We start from the raw sequence: 22,750 nt of genomic DNA on the forward strand, positions 1-22,750 counted from the left end.
TCCTCGCCCAGGTCCTGCTCTCCCGACACTCCTCTGCTACCAGTGAGTCAGCTTGCAGATTGCAACGTCTGATGGTCCAGTCATCCAAGGTTCCGGGATCCGAATTACAGCTATGTGCCATTCGGACCCATTAAGAACAAACACCAGGCAGGCTGTATGTAAGTTCCAACAGGACTCTTTATTTCAAGTACACAGCACACTTTTATACAGAATTTGGAACATCCCACTCCCAACAACCGCTTTCCTATTGGTCAATTGTAAAGTATATGCAGTCTTCACTCAGGTCCCCCTTGACCATGCAAATGAGGACTTGAAATTGTCAACAGGGATTGGTCCAATAGCTTGGATAGAAAGACTTGTGTATTGAGACAGAAGCCCCAGGGGGTAATCAATGTACACAATAACCCGGTTCTAGCTAGACGGACTGACTCCGACACCCGCTCTTAACCTGCAGAACACAATAAAAGGTATTTCGCAAGCTGGTTCCACTTAGCATTTCAAAAGCCTTGCATTGAATGTCCCTCTCCTGTGTAACAGATGTCAAGTAGAAACACTTTAATATCTCAAGGTCCATGACATTACTTCCCCTGGGAAACAGTCCAACAGCCGCAGTGGGACCCAAACGGGTCAACTCGAGGATGTTGGAAAAATAGTCTTAAAGTTCCAGGACTGTCTGCTGGGATGACCCATCTGCCTTCCTGTTTTGAGGTCCTGGCCCATAATCGGACGGCAAGAGGCTCACATTCAGTCCTCTCCAAAAGCCCCTGTCCCGGCTAGGTCTGTCACACATCACCCCCTTTGGCAGGAGACTAACACTGGGAGAGACCCCAATTCCGGTACCCCCCCAGTACCCCAGATAACTTGTCCCAAACAGAGCATTACTCACCCAGCCAATCTCTGCCTCTCTCAGAGAACACGCCTGCCGCTGGGGAGAGGCCTGGACTGGCCCTTCTCCCTGGAGTCCTTTCAGCCGCTGGAGAGAAGACAGGGTGGCTGGGCTCAGTTCATCATGCCGTTGGTAATCTGGGCCAACTGGCCACCATTCCTGGGGTATACCAGTGGAGACTGCAGTCCCATCCACTGATGCTAGGTAAAAATCCCCCAGTGCTTGCAAAGCAAAGCCGACATCCTCCTGTCTCAGTGCCGCACCATGTTCTGGGGTTGTGTCCATGGAGATCGGAGTCCCATCCACTACCACAGGAACCCCCTCTCCTGTTAGTTGAGAGCAGAGGCCTGGGGCACTCTGCTCTGTTGCCAGCTCTTCCGCTGGGTTGCTGTGAGTGGAGACCACAGTCCCATCCACCGATATCCGCTCAAGCTGTAGTGGGGTGCAGCCGCCAGTAGCATCCTGTCCTGCTGCCAGTGATTCAGCGGGGAGTACGAGCTTTACCACCTCAGCTTGTTGCTGGGGAGGGGGGCCAACCGCCCCGGCTCCCTGGAACTCCACAGTTGGTCCCAGTACTGGGCAGAGATGGCTAGCATTCTGCCCTGTTGCCAGCACTTCTGCTGGGGGTGCATAATCCATAACATCCTCTGAACAGTCCATACACTCTGTAATCTGTGGCTGGGGAGTGATCGCCATCTTCTCACCCTGAGCCTCCGGAACTGCCACAGGGGTGGGGCAGAGGTCTTGATCCCTCTGTCCGGTGACCAGCGCTTCAGCTGGGGAAGTTCCTTGTAACTCCACAAATACTGTACTTGGTGCTGGGCAGAGCACAGTGAAGTTTGGCCCTGATACCAGCTCTTCTGTTGGAGGCTCCCCAGGTTGTTCTTCCTCAGCAGAAAAGTCTATCAAATCCCCTGTCTCTACAACTGGTGTCTGGGGATAGAGGTTCACCATCTCCTGTCCATGGAACCCAGAAGATGCTATGGGCACTGAGCAGAGGTTAGCAGAGCTCGGCCCTGCGGTCAGCACTTCAGCTTTGGGAATGGCAAGCTCCCGATTTTCCACTGCTGATTCATCAGCCAGGATTTCATCACTGTCAGCTGATATTTCCTCATAGTCCCAGGTAAAGGGAACCTCACCCTGCTGCTGAGCGGAGTCTAGCAGCTGTTTGTAGGTGATTTCCAGTTCCCATTCTTGAGCGGCCAGGAATTCCAAATCTTCCTGTAACCAGTGCACTTCCGGGACATTCAGTCTTCGCTCTCTGTGCTCCATTATTTCCTCCCAACGCCACTCCCGATCGCTCCCAAAGTTGGGATCCCTGGACATCCTCCAATACAACAATCCCAGGCCATCATAGTCAAAGCCTTCCGTGGGGCTGTCATCCGCTGACCACGGGCACTCTTGGACTACATACCACCGGAGGGCTCTGTAGCTCTCGTCCAACCGCATCTCTTCCCGGATCAGCCTGCTTAACTCTGCTGTCCACTCCTGCTTTGGTTGTTCCCCCAATAACAGCATCCGTACTTCATACTGTGACCAGTACCTTACATGGATGGAGGGGAGAGCTTTTCCCTGGTGTCGCTGCTCGCGGGCTAGCGCTTCTTTCCAGAGTTCGCAGCGGATCGAATCAGACCATCCAAGCAGGACCTCCTCTGATACTGGTCCTCTGCGCTGTATCTGCTTCTCTCGCAACCTCCTTCTGAATTCCTCTTCCATGGTTACTGATATCTGTACCTCTCCTCTTCTTTCATTTGGTGCTGCTTCTTTAGGCGTTGTCACCGATCGCCGTATTTCTGCAATTCTCAGCTCCTGTTGCCGCTCTCGTTCTCTCTGTTGTCGCTCTCGTTCTCTCTCATCCTGCCGCTGGAGGTCTCTAATGGTATTCTGTATGGCGGTCTCTGATGGGTTCGCACCATATAATGCCAACCGCTGTTGAACTCGCTGCTGGAACAAGTCTTCAACTGACCGGGGTCCTGCATCACCATCCCTCTGATCCATCTCGGCTAGCGCAATGATCAGGGTGGCCTTGTTCTTCCCACCGGTCCCTCCACGGCTCTCAAGCAAGTCTTTTAGCATGGTTCTCCTCCAGGCTGCATAGCTGGTCATTCATGGTGGTGGTTTGGAGTTGTCCCAGTAACTGGAGAGCAAATCCCACCGCTGCCAACCAATGTGACGAGATCCTTCCTCGCCCAGGTCCTGCTCTCCCGACACTCCTCTGCTACCAGTGAGTCAGCTTGCAGATTGCAACGTCTGATGGTCCAGTCATCCAAGGTTCCGGGATCCGAATTACAGCTATGTGCCATTCGGACCCATTAAGAACAAACACCAGGCAGGCTGTATGTAAGTTCCAACAGGACTCTTTATTTCAAGTACACAGCACACTTTTATACAGAATTTGGAACATCCCACTCCCAACAACCGCTTTCCTATTGGTCAATTGTAAAGTATATGCAGTCTTCACTCAGGTCCCCCTTGACCATGCAAATGAGGACTTGAAATTGTCAACAGGGATTGGTCCAATAGCTTGGATAGAAAGACTTGTGTATTGAGACAGAAGCCCCAGGGGGTAATCAATGTACACAATAACCCGGTTCTAGCTAAACGGACTGACTCCGACACCCGCTCTTAACCTGCAGAACACAATAAAAGGTATTTCGCAAGCTGGTTCCACTTAGCATTTCAAAAGCCTTGCATTGAATTTCCCTCTCCTGTGTAACAGATGTCAAGTAGAAACACTTTAATATCTCAAGGTCCATGACAATGATGATCACCATCGGTTCAGCGCCAACCTGCAAACTCAGTGCATACAAGTGTAAGTAGGGGGTTGATTTACTGCCTTCCTCCACATCTCAATCTGTTCTTTTATAGTATTATTTGTGGATTGAAGAATGTACTTTACTGGTCCTCATACATATCTACAATTGTTTTCACAGACTACAGTCATTTGTTCCTGACAAGGCGATAGAGCTGCCAAAACGCGTAGAGCCAACATATAATTCCTGTCAACATTCCACTTTTGATGCACTATGTTATTATATACTGTATGATGTGACTCAGCCAATTTTTAATTGTTAACTTATATCTTTATACGGAGCCAGTTGGCCAAGATATTTGTATAACCTGTTTATAAATGTATTAAACTTGTGCTGTCAAACTGAAACATTGCTCCACTTATGTGCCTCATATAAAGTCCCAAAACGTCCCCCTTCTCTCTTTTATTTATTTGAATAGGGATGAAGACACCTCGTCTAAGGTGACTCATTTAAAGTCCCACGATTTCCCCTTGTATCAACTATATATTCAAGTAGTCAACAAGAGAGCAATAACTGAGATTTTAGAGCAATATAGCCAGTTTCAAACATAGATTCAAGCTGCTTTCAGGGGATTCCAAACATTAGCATGTCCTCAAGAGCAGAGAAACACTTTAATGGTAAATAAAGCACAATATGACACTTTAAATTGGATTGGTTAACTATAGATTGGCTCTATAAATCCAGGCAGGAGGAGAACAGAGGAATGACTCCCTTTGTGTCAGGCCTCTCTCTCTTCTCTCCCCTGACACCACAGGCCCAACTTTAACACGTATTCAAGTCAACAAGTAATGGCGTAACTTCCTAGATAAACTGTCCCACACACCCAATGCATATGCAGGGCCCTGAATATGTGTGTGCGGGTTCCATATGGCACTAGTGGCTTTAGACCTTTTGAAGAAAAGATAAGATTTGGTGTCTTCTGCTAGCCACTCTCATTGGTGCACCTAAACTCCTGTATAGCAGGCCCAAACAACACAACTGACTCGGTTCTTCAAGTAAAATAGGCAGTATCCTCCTCAGCAGGGTGAGAGGACAATGTCTGTATACAGTGTCCCAGAAATGGATAGCCTTATCCCTTATGCCTGTGGCACTACAAGTTTCAGCAAGATTACTACCAGCAACGATGTCTGTATACCGTGTTCATACTGGTGCAGTGTCTCTGTTCTCTGCAGATGGGCAAACACCCTCTTATCAAGTCTTGTGGTGAGGGCTAGGATTGAGCGAACCCGAACTGTAAAGTTCGGGTTCGGTACGGACTTTGGGTTTTTCCCGGACCCGAATAATTGAAAAAAGTTTGGGTCCGGGATCGGAGTTCGGGAAAAAAAAATGTTCGGAGGTCCCCGCAAATTCAATAACCAGACCCTTTAGGTCTGGTATGGATATTATGGGGAACCCCGCCGTCAATTAAAAAAAAAAAATTACGTGCGGTTCCCGGTAAATATCCATAACCAGACCCATTATCCGAGCACGTTGACCTGGCCGGCCGCAGAAAAGAGGGGGGGACAGAGTGCGGCCCCCCCCTCTCCTGAACCGCACCAGGCCACATGCCCTCAACATGGGGAGGATGTCCCCATGTTGATGGGGACAAGGGTCTCATCCCCACAACCCTTGCCCGGTGGTTGTGGGGGTCTGCGGGCGGGAGGTTTATCAGAATCTGGAAGACCCCTTTAACAAAGGGGACCCCCAGATCCTGACCCCCCCTGTGTGAAATGGTAATGGGGTACACTGTACCTCTACCATTTCACAAAGGAAGTGAAAAGTATTGTAAAAAAAAACACACTGACACCGTAGAATAAAGTCCTTTATTAAAAAAAACTCCAGCGCTGAAAAATCTACTCGTTCCCGGCTTCCAGCGTTGTCCTCATCCTGCGACGATGATCTCCCGCGATGAGAAGATCCTGCGGCGTCCATGTCATCTTCGATCCATCGCTCAGAAGATCCGAATAAAAAACAACAAAAACCGCGCTAGTGGACACCACACCCCCAACCCTGGGCGGCAGCTAGCGTGTGAATCACAAGAAAATATAAAAACAAAGAAAAAGCCGCGCCCCAGTTAACAGTCCATAAATATACAAAATCTATGAGGATGTATTGCGTCCGTATTGAAAGGAATTAATGAGAGAGTCCGGATCGTTCTGAACTATGATGGCTCCTCCAATCCGCAACCCAAAAACACCATATTCTGAATGACCCGGAAAATATGACAAAGAAAGCCGCTTACCAGAAGGCAAGCGGTTAGGGCAGATGGCTATAACCCAGCCTAGGCCTTTTGTCCCTGAGATTTGCACCAGGAAGTCCTCCGTCCTCTGGAACCGTTGTCCTCAGCTCCACCGTGTTTGTATGAAAATAAAACAGAGAGCGCACATAGCGTGATACTGGGACAGATCCTAACAATAGTGTCTAAAGTCCACACCACCTAGTGACAGCTATCCATAGGTGTGCATACGTGACCCATCACCAATAACAGTGGCCGCTTACCAGAAGGTGAATGGTTAAGGCGTTTGGCTATGACCCAGCCCAGGTCCTTCTCCTTGTAGTAGGGGGTCCTTCCTCCCCTCTGTGTAATGCCCTGGAACTGGTTATTGCATGCAGTCCACACCACCCAGTGAACCTAAACGTACGGTGACCCTCCACCAGCCAGAATGGCTGCTTACCAGAAGAGAACAATGATAGGCAGATGGCTATAACCCAGCCTAGGTCCTTGGCTCCTTGCGGTGTGAAGTCCTCCGTCCCCTAAGTCCTAGGTTTCCAACTCCCCCGTTTGAAATGTATGAATAAAGAGAAAACGCACATAGCGTAACTCTGAGACAGTAACTTTTATTTTAAGAAGATAAAAGGTACTCACAATAAGAGCGATAAAAACAATCTGACAAAGTTGCCGGCCGGCATAACAGGAGCCCTACTCCTTGCGTGGTGACGTCACTGCGTGACTCAGAAGATCCATCTGGAGCGCAGCATCCCCGACCTCCTCATCGCCGGACACAGCCTAGCGGAATGACGCGCTGGGGCTGTGTGACATTACTTATATAGAAGAGGCAGGGGCACCCGTCACGTGACCCCGCCCCCTCTGACGTACCCTCTGCTACGTCACTGGCAAAGCCCGGCTTCCCTCTTTTTGGGCTTCCCCCGGGAACTTTTTTTTTAAAGTTCGGGTTCGGACCCGAACCCGATCATCCAGGTGTCCGCTCAACTCTAGTCAGGGCCAAAATAAACGCTCTGAAACAGGCAGGCTTTCTTGGTAACTCGAACGTCACCTCACACTGGAACACTTCACTGTCGGTGCAGATGAGCCTCAATATTCACCTGTGATCCTCCTCTCTCAGGCTGGATGTCCCGACTGACAACTGAGGCCTGAATCACGCAGGGAGATCACCTGAGAGACAGCATTTTTTCTTCAGGTCTCATCTCTCTCACTGGCTCATTGTGACTGATATTCCCTCAGGACACACAAATTGAGTCCTCAGCTCCTTTTTGTGCAGAGCATTAAGGGCTTTGTAGTTCCTCTCTGTTTACCAGTCTATGGGGCTGCTTTGTGAGGGAACTGCATGTCCCAAAATTCATTGCAGCTGCTTCCTGCAGCTCAGTACAGTCTCTCTGATTGCCTGCTGTAATTGTGCCTTTAATTGGCTTTCTTATCGCTGACAATAGGGCACAGGGGAGGCTACAAAATAAACAATTTGATCTCATATTACATTAGACTCAGGAGGGGGTGAAAAAGCCCATGCAGACACTGACAGGTGCCTTCTCCCTAACTCAAGCTGGCAGGGTTGTGGGAATTGCGGGCATCCGATACACATATATAACATTTAAATTAGAAAAATCTTTATGGTCTCTGTTTCTCTTTTGGACCTTATTAGTATTCCTTTATAGAATTATTACTAAAAAATATTTTGATATATAGAGGAGTATTAAAAAATAGTCTGCCCTGGGTGTCTAATATTCCAGGTATACCACTGCTTCACATTTTAATAAATTTAATCCAGTGATTTCAGGATACCAAAGCTACTATTGCGATTCCAACAAATTAGTGCCACATTAGAAAAAGACAGGAGACTGAGACCCAACTTACTGGTCCTTCCCACTTCCATAATATAATAATATATAGATGGCAGTTTTGCCAGTTAGCTCAGTCAGTTGGAGCCTAATAGGAATGAGCCGAACAAACCCGCGTTCGGTTCGCACCAGAACTTTCGAACGGACCGAACGTTCGCGCGAACCTTTAGAACCCCATTGAAGTCTATGGTACTCGAATGTTCGAATTCAAAAGTGCTAATTTTAAAGCCCAATATGCAAGTTATTGTTGGAAAACGTCTTTGAAAACCCGGGTCTTGCCCCAGGGAACATGTATCAATGGAAATTTTTTTTTAAAAACTGTATTTTTCTGGAGCAGCGATTTTAATAATGCTTAAAGTGAAAAAAAAATGATAAATTCCTTTAAATATCGTACCAGCTGGGTGTCTATAGTAGTGGCACGTGTTTAGAAATGTCCCTGCACAACATGAGATTACTATAAGAAAAAATAAATGTAATACTGCTTGCGGCTTTAATGTAATGTTTGGTCCCTGCAATATGGATAAAATCATTGAAAAAAATAGCATGAGTTTCCCCGCCACCACTCCCCCCAGGTCATTACAAGACCCAGTGCCGATCCTGACCTCCCTGGGGCCCTAAGCAAAATTACATGGCACAAAAATGAGAAGCGGAGGGCGCTGACGACAGTGACATGTCACATTCAAGAAAGTTGAGAGGCGGGGGGAGGGGGTGTTCTGCTGTCGGAAATTACTCAGCCAGCGAGTTTAGATGCGGGGTGAGGGGGCGAAAATGACTTCTCACCAGGCGGGGCCTCTAGTAATTTGGGGGGCCCTTTGCAGCTTTGCGGGGCCCTAAGCGGCTTGCATAGTGAGCCTATAGGGAGCATCGGCCCTGACAAGACCCTTTGGCCCTATATACTTTGAACAGCAGTATACAGGCGGTGCAAACAAGATAAGGACTGTAGGTTTGTTAAGTAGAATCTGAACCATGTCAGACTTTGCTTCTGCATATTGCACAATTTCCTAAAGAGACCCTCAACAAACTACATGACACTTGTGCCTGATGAGGCCATTGATGTTCCAGTGGTGGTGGCCCGTGAGACTGTCCATGCAGGCTTGGCCCCCCAAAGTGCATGTGCTGTGTGGCAACAATATGTCGATTATTTTAGGGTAGGGGGGCCATTACAATGCCAGATCTTGGCTCAATAAAAAATGTTTTGGGGAAAGAAAAATTCTAGAAAAAAGGGGGGTTGCCATTCGGGGCCCCCTTTGAACAAATTCTGTGAAGAACTCCTGTTCCCTGAAGACCTCCATTTTTTCTGGAAGTCAAAATTAAGCAAAAAAAGCTAATGTCAGTCAAGCCTTAGCTTCCTCCCCATATCTAACCCACAAACTCATCCACTGATCATAAAGTCCAAAATCAAGTTTCGTATCATCGTACTGCACGATCGTTTTTCCAACGTTTTCTACCGACTGTGAATGACGTTCTCACTCACACAATATCCCTTTATACACTGCGCATGTGAGAAGCTCCGCACGTTTCCCCGCACACAGGCAATACAACACGTTAGAGCATTGCAGCTAGCACAATCTACTGCCTGCCAAATAGAAATAGCTGATCTAGCTAAGCTATACAGTGTATAAATATATGTACAACTCCTAAGATGTATATATATCCTCTACACACTGTAAATTTAACTAAACTGACTAGCCTGCCTGCTCTATCTATTAGACATGTGCACTGCCAAAAAATTCGTTTTTTTTTAGTTTGTTATTTTCGTTTTTTTTATTTTTTCGTAAATTCGGGAAATTCGAAAAATTATTTTTTTCCGTTTTAGTTTCATTCGTTTTTTTTATTTTTTTCGTAAATTTTGAAAAAAAAAAATTTCTTCGTTTCTTTGCTTTTTTCGTAAATTCGTAAATTCGGGAAATTTTCGGATTTCCGAAAAAGCAAAAAAATGGAAAAAACTAATGAAACGAAAAAAACTAATGAAACGAAAAAAAAAAGAATTTTTGGAAATTCAGAAAATTACGAATTTTCGAAATTTTCGAAATTTCGAATTTCGAATTTTTCAATTTTCGAATTTTTCCAATTTTCGTAATTTCGAAATTTTGTATTTTCGAAATTTCGTATTTCGACTTTTTCAGTTTTCGAATTTTTCAATTTTTGAATTTCGAATTTTCCAATTTTCGAAATTTCGAATTTTTCAATTTTCGAAATTTCGATTTTCGAATTTTTCAATTTTCGAAATTTCGAATTTTTCAAAAAAAAAATTATTCAAAAAATTCAAAAATTCGAAACTTGAAAAATTCGAAACTTGAAAAATTCGAAACTTGAAAAATTCGAAACTTGAAAAATTCGAAACTTGAAAAATTCGAAACTTGAAAAATTCGAAACTTGAAAAATTCGAAACTTGAAAAATTCGAAACTTGAAAAATTCGAAACTTGAAAAATTCGAAAATTGAAAAATTCGAAAATTGAAAAATTCGAAAATTGAAAAATTAGAAAATTGAAAAATTAGAAAATTGAAAAATTAGAAAATTGAAAAATTAGAAAATTCGAAACTTGAAAAATTCGAAATTCGAAAATTGAAAAATTCGAAAATTCGAAAATTGAAAAATTCGAAACTTGAAAAATTCGAAACTTGAAAAATTCGAAAATTCGAAAATTGAAAAATTCGAAACTTGAAAAATTCGAAAATTCGAAAATTGAAAAATTGAAAAATTCGAAAATTCGAACATTGAAAAATTCGAAAATTGAAAAATTCGAAATTGGAAAAATTTGAAAATTGAAAAATTCGAAATTGGAAAAATTCGAAATTGGAAAAATTCGAAAATTGAAAAATTCGGAATTTCGAAAATTCTAAAATCCGAAATTTTTTCGGATTTACGAATTTCCGAAAATCCGAATTTCCGAAATTCGTAAAAAAAACGGAAATACGAAAATTCGTGAATTCGAATTTTCGGAAATACGAAAATTCGTAAATTCGTCAATTCAAAATTTTCGGAAGTCCGAAAATTCGTAAATAAAAAAATCGTAAATACGAAAATTCGTAATTCACGAATTTCCGAATTTTCGTAAAAAAACGAATTAGAAACAGAACGAATTGCACATGTCTACTATCTATCTATCTGGTAGAAAAGACACTGTGTCTCTCTCTTTCTCTCTAACTGACTGACTGTCTGATCTGTTCTTTAACAACGCCGCAACACACTACACGCGGCTGACTTGCAGGCGGCCTTATATAGTGTGGGGCGTGTACTAAACCCCCTGAGCCATAATTGGCCAAAGCCACCCTGGCTTTGGCCAATTATGGCTCTTCGTTTTTTGCGCGCTGTGATTGGCCAAGCATGCAGGGTCATAGTGCATGCTTGACCAATCACCAGCGTGCAATGCCGCAGTGAATTATGGGCCGTTGCGCGTCACTCGAATTTGGCACGAACGACCCATTTTGTTCGAATTTCGTCAAACGTACGAACAGACGATGTTTGAGTCGAACATACGTTTGAGTCGAACACAAAGCTCATCCCTAGAGCCTAATGCTTATCCACTTGGCATCCGTGCTATAGCCGAATGATGGCTACAGTGCAGACCCCAAATGCCGGTCTGGCCCCTTACCACGTGATCAGCTGTCAGCCAATAACAGCTGACCATGTGATGTAAACAAAAGCCAGTAATCTTTTTTTTTTCTCACGCTGACAACGTGAGGAGGAAAAAAGCTGATCGCCGGCTTATGTGAAAGGGACATCGGTCCCGAAGAGTAAGGAGGCACATCTGCCTCCTCTGTGTCGCCAGTAACCCCTGCCAGTACCCCCTATCAATGCCCACCAGTGCCACCTATCAATGCCCACCAGTGCCATCTATCAATGTCTCATCAGTGCCACCTAGCAGTGCTGCCTATCAGTGCCCATTACTGCCACCCATCAGTTCCCATCACTGCCACCCATGAGTTCCCATCACTGCCACCCATCAGTGCCCATCACTGCCAGCTATCTGTGCCACCTATCAATGCCACCTTTCAGTGCCACTTCTCAGTGCCCACCAGTGCCACCCCTCAGTATCACCTCTCAGTGCCCACCAGTGATGCCTATCAGTGTCCACCAGTGCCGCCTATCAGTGCCCACCAGTGCCACCTTATCAATGCCCATCAGTGCAGCTCATTGGTGCATATCAGTGCAGCCCATCAGTGCAGCCTCATCAGCATACATCAATGAAGGAGAAAAAATACCGGTTTGCAAAATTTTATATCAAAATATAAAAAAATATATATATTTTTTTAAAAATCTGCATTTTAATTTTTTTTTAACAAAAAATTAAAACCGCAAAGGTCATTTGGGTACAGTGTTGTATGACCACGCAATTGTCATTGAAAGTGTGCCAGCGCTGAAAGCTGAAAATTGGTCTGGGCAGGAGGGGGGTTTAAGTGCCCAGTAAGCAAGTGGTTATAAAGCAGAAATGAGCTGTAGACTGTGATTAAGAGAAACAAAACGTCAACAAAATGTCAATAAGCGTGTGGCATTGTGCAACACATATTACATATCGCAAATATATAGCAAAATCTCCCCCTGGGATCAAGTGTTCTAAATGAAGATCGGGCCCGGAGTGCACCCTCCCCCAGCTGACACTCCATCCAACTGTATGAGTACATAGATCTGATAAACTTTGGTGCAAAGTAACACCAGATTTTACCTTGAATTCATTTACAGCAATTAGAACATAAAATATTATTTTGAATGTTCTATTTATTCCAGAACTTATCCAGTTTCCTCATTTAGTCATCTATTTGCCTAGTCATACATTTTCCTTAGTCGCCATGCAATCCCAATCCTTAAAAAGCAGATGAAAAATGCACCTCTGTGAACAAACCCTGATTGATTGTTGTGGGTTACAGCCCTTTGCACATTTTTCTTTCCATTATATAAATTCACTAGAGGGATTTATGCAGTCATATTCATTGTCAATCAACCTTCTATATGGTGGAAATGACAGATACTTATCAACTGATATATAGCAATTTTCCTGGGAATTGTGATATACTTATGTTATTTGGAGAGTTGGAAAACAACATACTTGTGTAAAATATACTGTATATGATTAACATTTATCATCAAGTCTGCATTTTTTCCCCTACAAACAAGCATATATTGTATATTACACCTTAAACTTTAGAATTTTGACCACCAAAAGGGTCATTCAGAAAACAATGTTCATTTGCCATCAGAACAGGCTCCTGCATTTTTTACCCCCAGTACCAAGCCTGTATGTAGCGCTCACCCCCGAAGGAGCTGCTGGATAGAATTGGGATGGCGTGTTACCTCTGTGAGCGTCTAGGGGTAGATGATGATGAGAGAAGCAATGATGGAATGTCCAAACAGCAGTTGTCTTTCTTGTGCTTTTATTTCTGCCCAACACGGCAAACAGTAAAACTTGAAGTAGATAGATCAAAGATGGGGGAGGAGAATTAGCAGACTCAGGCCCAACAACACAGAAGCAAATGTGCTTCTAATGACACTTCACTTTTGTCGCCACTCCAGCCGGAGTGGGTAAAGTGTATCTGGACAGGCCTCTCACACCGACCTGGCAGCCAGGATATCACTTTGGAACTTTGAGAGAAACAGGTCTCTGCCACAGACCTGGCCTCAGAACTTCGGTTATGGAGACTATTCTCCTCAGTAAACTTCTTCGGGCCTGGATCTTGCTCAGGTAGTTTCATTTAGGTTCCCGACTGACAGGTGGCTAACTTCCACCCCATCAGTGTTTGGTTACCTCGATCCCCAGTGGATTGTCTAGGCCCTGTTGGACCACCAGCCTCTCATTGGCGCTCCTCAGATGGACTCCCCACCGAACAGCTATCTCGCTTGGGATCTCCTCAGGGTTGAGGACCCAGTCAATTACTGGGGCCCCGCCACAGCTCTAAATGTTCCGGGCCGACATTGTCCCAGAACCAGGAGCACCACGTGGCACGCGCACCCCGGCCTGGTAGGCCATATCGCTGGGGAGCCGTGATGTGTGGTCACCCTGAAGGTGGGTGCCACACTCGGAACAAGACTCCTGCCCAAAGGCGTTTGCTCCAGAAGTAACTTCCACCAGCATGCCCTGAGAGGGAAAACCCCTCCTGATTGGCTGCTGGCAAGAGGCACCCCAGCCTGGTCTCCACTGCTGCCACCTGCTGCCCCCGGGGTGGAAAAGCACCTCAGGAACACAGAATGAACCGACAGTACAGCCCAGCTGAAACAGAGGCCCAATTTGTACAAATCACTTGGATGAGAGCTAACTAACTCTCTCATCCCCCTTAAATTTAGAATAGCACCTGTACAGAAAGTACACAGGTGCTACATGTACAATAGTACAAACGGTCAATTACGAGGCAGGAGGAAGTAAACAATATATTTTGTACATGGCAATGTCAACACACTTGTGTTACACATCTATGGCAGACGAGACTTTGTATTCTGCCCACTCGCATATCTCTGAGAATGGATGATGTGGTCGTGGAGGCAGAGACCTACATAAAAAAGTAGGGAGCAGCAGGGAAAAGAACCCATGACTAATTTGGAGGGGGGGGGGCATTTTGAAGGTGGGGTGGTTAGGAAATATGACCATATTTGATGTTACACTCTAAAATACGGGTGGAACATGAAACGCGGTCAAAAAGCTTGAGAATGCTTATGATAAATTTATGGTCAGCAACTACTGAATCAAAATTCCTGTGGATTGGACAGCAGCTAAAAGTGTTCAATGAAATTAAATAAAAACAAGAAGAATGAAAGCTAAGAATTTGCCAAAATTAAGAACAACGTGTTGGTTATCTGAAGAATGAACAATCAGAATTAAAGTGCAGTCTCCTAACTGATCCTAATATTTTTGTATGCAGCTTTCCTTGTGTCTTCCTTATAGTAGCTTCAAGTTGACTAGTGCATTTTGTAAAAGCCCCCATAATTCCCTTCAAAGCCTATTGCCAAAATTAGCTGTTTAACCCCCCCCCCCCCCCCCCAGTGAATCTCCACACAAATTTGCCTGAACAGTGAATCTTGAATCCTTTAAGATTTACCTCAAACCCATGGATGAGGTGAATCTGAACCTCATCACTGGTTCAAATATGGTTGAACTCTAAACCAACACAATGCATACAGTATACAGTTATTCTGAGTCATTATGAGTAAACTTTGGAAGACAATATTTGAAGGAATAACACATGAAAACCTAGTTAGCGGATAATGGAAATTAATACGTTTTTTTCTGCTAAAATGCATATTATATTTTGTTACATATGTTAGGATATTACATTTATGTTCAGCATTTTATCTTATTATGAGAATGTTAATAAAATAATTATAATCATGTAAATACTTTGCTATTACTATTAGCAAATAAGTGCAAGTTATTTAAAGAGATAATTAAAATGTTACTAGACTCAAGAACAAAAAAATAATATATTGCAGTTTACCAATCAGTAGATGTGGTGGCTGCATTTTTTTTTTTTCCAAGAACATTTTTAATAGGTACAGAAAATATATATTGATCTAGCAAAAAAAACTATTCTCAAAGGGATTGTCAAGTGTAAATGGCATAATGAGCTGGGCACTGCCCATGCACCATGATTGAAATGTAACATCCCTGCTCATGGTTGTTGGACATGGTAATGTGGACCCTGTCACCAATCGCATGTTCCATGAACATGACATTACCTTCAATATGCTGGTGGAAGGAAGGGATGACCTTCTGGGCAAAAAATGTTTGTTACTTGCTACAGTAATGTAGCACAGGCCACAAAGTTGCAGAAAGGGGCAGACTTTATTAGCTGGAAAAGTAGCAGCTTTAAAGCCAGCAATTGTGTCACGCTGAAAAAAAAAGTCTTTATTTATGCTCCCGCAGTTTAAAAAGTGACAACGGCCTGGTCAGGGTTGTAGCTGGAGGCAGTGGGGTGGGGTTGGGAGACTTACTTTGCAGCCTATACTTGGCCCTATTCTGCATGGCCCTTTGATGACTAGACATGTGCATTTGTTTTCGTCCGAATGCATTTTCGTCCAAATTTCAGGTATTTTCGTTATCGTTTTAACAAACGATAACGAAAGCACAGAAAACGAAAACCGAAAGATCCGACATAAACTAATGCTTTATTTTTGTTTTCGTTGCGGTCGAATGTGCCTAACCTTAACTCTATTAGTCCAATATTATTATATTGTTATTCTACATAAAGAGAAAAGATTCGACATTATAGAGACATGAAGAAGAGTCGACATAGAGAGAAAATATTCGACATAGAGAGAAAATATTCGACATAGAGAGACATGAAGATTCGACATAGAGAGACATGGGGATTCGACATAGAGAGACATGAGGATTCGACATAGAGAGACATGAAGATTCGACATAGAGAGACATGAGGATTCGACATAGAGAGACATGAGGATTCGACATAGAGAGACATGAGGATTCAACATAGAGAGACATGAGGATTCGACAGAGAGACATGCAGAGTCAAATTTTTTTTTTTTTTTAAAGATTCTGTCGAATCTTCTTTTTTTTTTGTCTTCTTCTTCTTCTTCTTCTTCTTCTTCTTAGAACATTTGACAGACACCATAAGCCTTCAATGACAGATTCGACCTTAATTTGGATTTTGAATGCTTTTTTTTAACGAAAAACAAAATAAATTAAAACGAATTTCGGGAGTAACTAAATAAATGTATTTTTCGGATGAAAACAAAATTACGAAACAAAATATTTCAGTGTGCACATGTCTATTGATAACCCTCTTTCTGCTTTATGTGCTGTATGGTGGGCCTCTCAGACCCCTTATCCGACTTCCATCTCTATCGCTTGAAAACACAGATGTGACAGCTAATGCATATGGAGATTTTTGTGGAGTGCAGGGTGGAAGAGGATTGTGGACCTTTTGCTGTTGACCAGTATCGTTCATGAAGAAAAAAGCATCCAAGAATCACTGAAAATTTTAATACAATTAGATTAAAAAGAAAAGAGGCACTGGGATTTTGATGCGAGTTCATACAAAGTACTGAGAGGAAAAAACCATTGGTGATCTCTTGGCTCAGGTTAAGCTGCTCACAACAAAAAGGGCTACCCTCCAGTGGGTACCCAGAAGGTTACCAGGGAAAAAATAAATAAAAAATATACAAATGATAAAAAGATTCAAATTAATTTATTGGTTTGCACTAAAAATAACCAATGCATTTCTGGGTCTAGAAAACACATAATTAGGGCTTCAGTCAAAATAAGAAACTTGAATAGACTCAAAATAGGGCTTTTCTGAGTGCATCTATGTAGGGAAGGTAATTGCTGGACTAGGGGAGTTACTAGTCAGCAGCATCTGTGTGAGCAGTCGAGATATGTTATTAAAGATGCAAGCTTCTGAGATACGGTAACTCATTCTGAAATTCACATTTATACACAGAGTTACAAAAACAACATAAAATAAACACCTTAGTGGTAAAGGCTTCATGTAAACGGGACGTTGTTCAACCTCTCCTGAACAATTTAACTTGACAGCTAAAAAAATCAGTGTCTAAAAACTGGCGTTTAGCCACGTTAACATGCTGCGTTTAGCCGCATTTGCGTCTAGAAGCTGTTGAAAAAAAAATTAGGCTGCCCAACAAGTCATACAGGCTAACAAAAGATTTTAAAACTGATGGTCTACAAGATTGTCAGACCCACATTTGAAGTCCCACAACTGCGCTAGGAAGAATAGATAAATGAGTGAAGAAAGCTGCCGCTTTAAATGAAACAAATAAGCAATGCATTTACCCTATAACTTAAAGTGACGCTGATGTCTAAATACTGTAAAATAAACACCCAGTGACAAGTGTTAGTCACTATAACAATAGTGACTGCAGTAATAGTCCCTGATTTAAACATTCCATAAATAGGCCATAATGACTTCAAATGCAGTTAAATAGGAATTATGGTCCTCCAAATCTTCCACCACACCATGTGCATTTAGTACTTCCACTCCCCTTTAGACATTCCTCCCAACATTTTGAGATGGAAATGAGGGACACCTACTAACAAATGTATGTAGACATAGGACACTCCCCCACCCCCCCCCCCCCCCAAAAAAAAGGGTAATAAATACCACAAAGGTTTTTTTTACCACTACCATTACTTTATACTGGCTTTTGGAATTTACGAATGTAGCAATTTAGAAATTATATTAAAGGTTTAGCACTGGGAAACACTTTTTGAAAGATAAAAAGTGCATTTTATATACAACTCTATAGATTAGACCAAAATGAGGGACAGATGAGGAGGAAAGAGGGACAGAGGGACATTGCTCCAAATTAGGGACAGTCTCTCAAAATCTCGAAAGAGTTGGAAGCTATGCGTTTAGAAACACACTCACCAAATGAAGATGCCTTGCACTCTCATGCTTGGCAAAAAAATCCACCCACATAGGGTTAATTCATTCAACGATATCCAATTGTGAGTGAGGTGTCATGTCCTCTTCACATGAAATAAAATTAAGTGATGGGATAACATTTAAAATAAATTTATTAAAATATAATGTAAATCTTCAAATATTGCACTCAAATGTACTGTATTTGCTGGCGTATAAGACTATCTGTTACACTTAAAAAAAATGGCCAAAAAGCATGGGTCGTCTTATATGCCGGGTCAGCTGCTCAGATGCCTGCTGGATGTGCGGTAATACTGTATGTAGCTTTGGCTACATACAGTATATACTGCTTAGCCAATCCGGTGAGCGGTGTACTCAAATGAATACAGAGCCTGCTCGGATTGGAGTAACAACCTCTGCCAATCCGAGCAGGCTACATATAGTAGCCTGCTCGGATTGGCTTTGAGAGTCAGAGAGGTGCGGGTTGATACAGCCTCTGCCAATCAAAGCAGGCTTTGTATTCATTAATGGAATACATCGCTGGCCATGATTGGCTCCAGCTCCAGCAAGAAGGAAGAAGAATATGGCTCCAGAAGAAAGAAATATGAAGCGTCCGAAGCATTGGAAGGGGGGTCGTCTTATACGGTGAGTACAGGCAAAAAATCTTAAAAAACTGTAAAATTAGGGGGTCGTCTTATATGTCAGGTCGTCTTATACACCGGCAAATACAGTAATCAAACAAATAACAGCATGCACTAACTAGAGATGGCCTGCCGGTTCGCCCGGCGGTCGTTTCATGGCGAACTTTGCGTGTTTGCGGTCTGCCAAACCTGCTACTTGCTCTACATGATAGTGTGTAATACATTCATATATTTTTTGTCAGTGTAGGGAGAGGTTGGCATTTCCAGCAGGGACAGACTTTAGCGACACAAAGCGCTACCCAACAGGTCCACAAAAGTCCTTTCAAGCACTGGTATAGGTGAAAAAATGGAGGACAGTGGGACTTTAAATAAAGCAGTTCACAGGTGGGGAATAAAAATGAAAATAATCAAGTTTAATGTATATATAAAATATTAATGTATGGAAGGTGACATGTGTCGGTGCACACGATACAACCTACATGGACATATACATATAACAATAAACATAATTCATTAAACAGTAAAAAGGATTATAATCATAAATGAAATACAGGTGTAAATTCAGCAGCACATGACAACATGATGTACAGGTATGAATCATAACAGGTATAGATGAGTATCGTCTTGTTGGGGCAGGTAACTGCATCATTAAACATTAAGGTATGATTGTGTCAAAGTATTGGCCAGGTGCACTAGAACGTACAATATGTCAATTCCGGTACTTACAATGTATATCACACAAGGGTACAGTATGGGAAAGGGGACCAGGGGCATATGTCTCCCCCAAGAGCTGAGGTGGCGAGGAATCCAGCACAGCGCTAAAGCACATCGGCATCATCCCCGTAGGAAAAGCCACACATCTCCACATCGCAGCAGTGGTTATTGAGGTAGTGAGTGGGTAACTAGAGGAGGAGAGTAGGTCCAATTAGGATTCACCAACATAATGGGAATAAGTGTAGAGGGTGATCTTAGTGCTTAGATTACAGGTATTACCTTAAATGTTCTGGAGGCAGGACCTTGTCAAAAGCTATGGCGTCTGCGGATGTAAATGGAGATGGGCGCCGGATCCAGGAGGATGCCTTAAATGCATCCCGCACGTGTCAGAGCTCACCACTGATGTCACGTTTTCCAGGCGGGGCTGCAGCCCGGGCGGTAATAAAAGCCACCCACAGTCAGCGCCACCGCCTCCAGCTCGAGCCAGCTGGGTTGAAGACAAATGCCCGCACACAGCGGCGCCAGCATGTGACGTCACATGAGGGAGCGAGACATGATGCCGATGCGATGGGAACACCCGCCCGATCCCCCGCACAGCCCCATCCCATATGGGGCGGGGAAGGAGGGGGAAGGGGAGAGTATGCAGAGTGCATCGCAGCTCCTGGGCCAAAAACAGACCTGGTCCAAAATGTGACCATACTAGAGATGGAAGGTGTCTAGTGCCACAAACTGTCAAAGAATAATTGCTGCAAAAACGGAAACCTCTGTAAGAGCACTGGTATAGGTGTGCCACTGCTGTTCATGATATTGTGTAATACATTCATATATTTTTTGTCAGTGTAGGGCAGTGTTTCTCAATTCCAGTCCTCAGGCCCCCCCAACAGGTCAGGTTTTCAGGATTTCCCTCAGATGAAAAGGCTGTGGTGATTACTAAGGCAGTGAAACTGATCAAATCACCTGTGCAAAATAATGGAAATCCTGAAAACCTGACCTGTTGGGGGGGCCTGAGGACTGGAATTGAGAAACACTGGTGTAGGGAGAGGTTGCGTTTCCAGCAGGGACAGACTTTAGTGACACAAATCACTACCTAACAGGTCCACAAAAGTCCTTTCAAGCACTGGTATATGTGTGCTACTTGCTCTGCAGTATATAGGTGTAATATACACTTATAATATACTTTTGAATATAGAAAGCATATTATAGTGGATTTGTATTGTGCAGCATTGTGACTGGCGGTGTATTTGGTTACTGCTGGACTTTTGCCTCTTTCGCTGCGTTACCAATGCTACACACATTTCCTGAAAAAAAAGTTTCCTAACTGGTGCGATAAACCACTGGCCCTCCAAAACGACAGATTTTGTTATATACCTTCTTCCACATATACTGCGCTTCTCTAGAGACTTTTGTTGTCACATGGTCATTTAAAAAATATCAGGCAGAGGAAGAGGCAGGCCCTTCCGCAGGGGTGGTAGGGGTAGGGCAGGAGCACCAGGCCGGAGCCAAAGTGGGAAGTGGCACAATGTTCGTTCGATTATGTCAAAGGACGCACCAGACTTGGTTGAGTGGCTCGCCACCAACACCACCACCACCATATACCCTCCGCTTGAGTCACAGGAATTATTTTCCGATCCATCAGAAGACATTTCCGATGCGCAGCCATTCTTGGCATTGGATCAGGAAGAGGAGGTAGCAACAGCCGGCACTCAGCAGTCGGACGACAGTACTCAGATCAGCCCAAGGAGGCTGGTGCCCGCTGTTGCTGCCTACTCCAAGATCTCTATTGTTAGTGATGGGGAAGGTGACGTCGATGATGATGTGTCTACAGATGTTACGTGGGTACCCACAAGAGAGGAAGAGGAGGGGCGTTCAGAGGGAGAGAAGGACCAGCAGATAGGGAGGAGAAGCAGGCCGAACTTACATTGAACAGGAGGGACAAACCAGACTCCTAATGTATCAGGAGGGAGCCATCAACCATGTACAGTCACATCTGGTGCTCCCAGGACGCCGGCCCATGGCTCCGCAGTGTGGGCTTTTTTAACGTGTCCGCTGCAGACAATAGTGTTTCCATCTGCAGCCTTTGCAGTCAAAGCATGTCGTGGTAAGCCCAACACTCACCTAGGGACAACCGCCTTAAGAAGGCATCTGGCCTCCCATCACCGAGCCCAGTGGGACCAACGCCATCAGAACCCACAAAGCCACACTCCAGGCTCTCACCGTCCAGCCTCTTCTCCTTCTCCTTCCCCCCTCTATGCTCACAATTGCCCTCCACTCCACCTTCCATCATGCCTTCTCTCACATTTTTCTGCAAAAAGGCTGGCTTCTGTGGCCCAAATGTTCGATCGTAAAAAAACGATGACGCCGGATAACCCTCTTGCCCAACAGTTGACCGCTGGCTTGTCGGAATTGATAGCCCGCCAACTACTGCCATTTAAACTCCGCTGGGGTTTTTTGCCTTCCTCTGGATCAACTGTGGGTATGGAGTTGGGTGTATAGGATTTTACTGTGTTTTTTTATTTTGTTTTTTGTGGTTGAACTGGATGGACTTGTGTCTTTTTTCAACCTGACTAACTATGTAACTATGTAACTGGTGGAGTCGGAGGCCTTTCGAAAATTTGTGGCCATTGGAACACCACAATAGAAGGTCCCAGGAAGGAATTTTTTTTCACAGAAGGGAATCCCAGAGCTATATGGCCATGTTTAGCGGCAAGTGAATGTATCTCTGGCATACAGTGTCGGTGCCAAGATACATCTGACCACAGACACGTGGTCTAGCAAACACGGGCAGGGAAGGTATATAACTTTTACTGCCCACTGGGTGAACCTTCTGACGGCCGTCAAGCATGTAACCTGTGGCACCCATGTAGATTTGGTTTTACCGCCACGGATTACATGCAGGCCTGCCTCTTCTTCTCCTCCTCCTACTCCATCCTCCCTCATCTCCTCGGAGATGACTCCTCATTTTCTGATGCTACCGTCTTTTCCGCTGCGCCGCCCAAGATCCCCAGAACCTATTCGACATGCCAGGTGAGACGTTGCAATGCTGTGCTGTGTCTGTTGTGCCTGGAAGACAAAAGCCACACTGGTCCTGTACTCCCTTTAGCTTTGCGTTCACAGGTAGATCAGTGGCTAACACCACTCAATTTGACAGTTGATAAAGTGGTGTGCGACAACGGTGCCAATCTGCTGAGCGCACTGAAACAGGGCAAAATTACACACGTGCCATGCATGGCACACGTCCTGAACTTGGTCGTGCAGCGATTCATTGCCAAATACCCTGGGCTCCAGGACGTCTTGCGGCAGGCCAGGAAAATCT

This window comes from Rana temporaria, chromosome 8, assembly GCF_905171775.1.
Source record: "Rana temporaria chromosome 8, aRanTem1.1, whole genome shotgun sequence".
In the NCBI taxonomy this organism is placed as follows: Eukaryota; Metazoa; Chordata; class Amphibia; order Anura; family Ranidae; genus Rana; species Rana temporaria.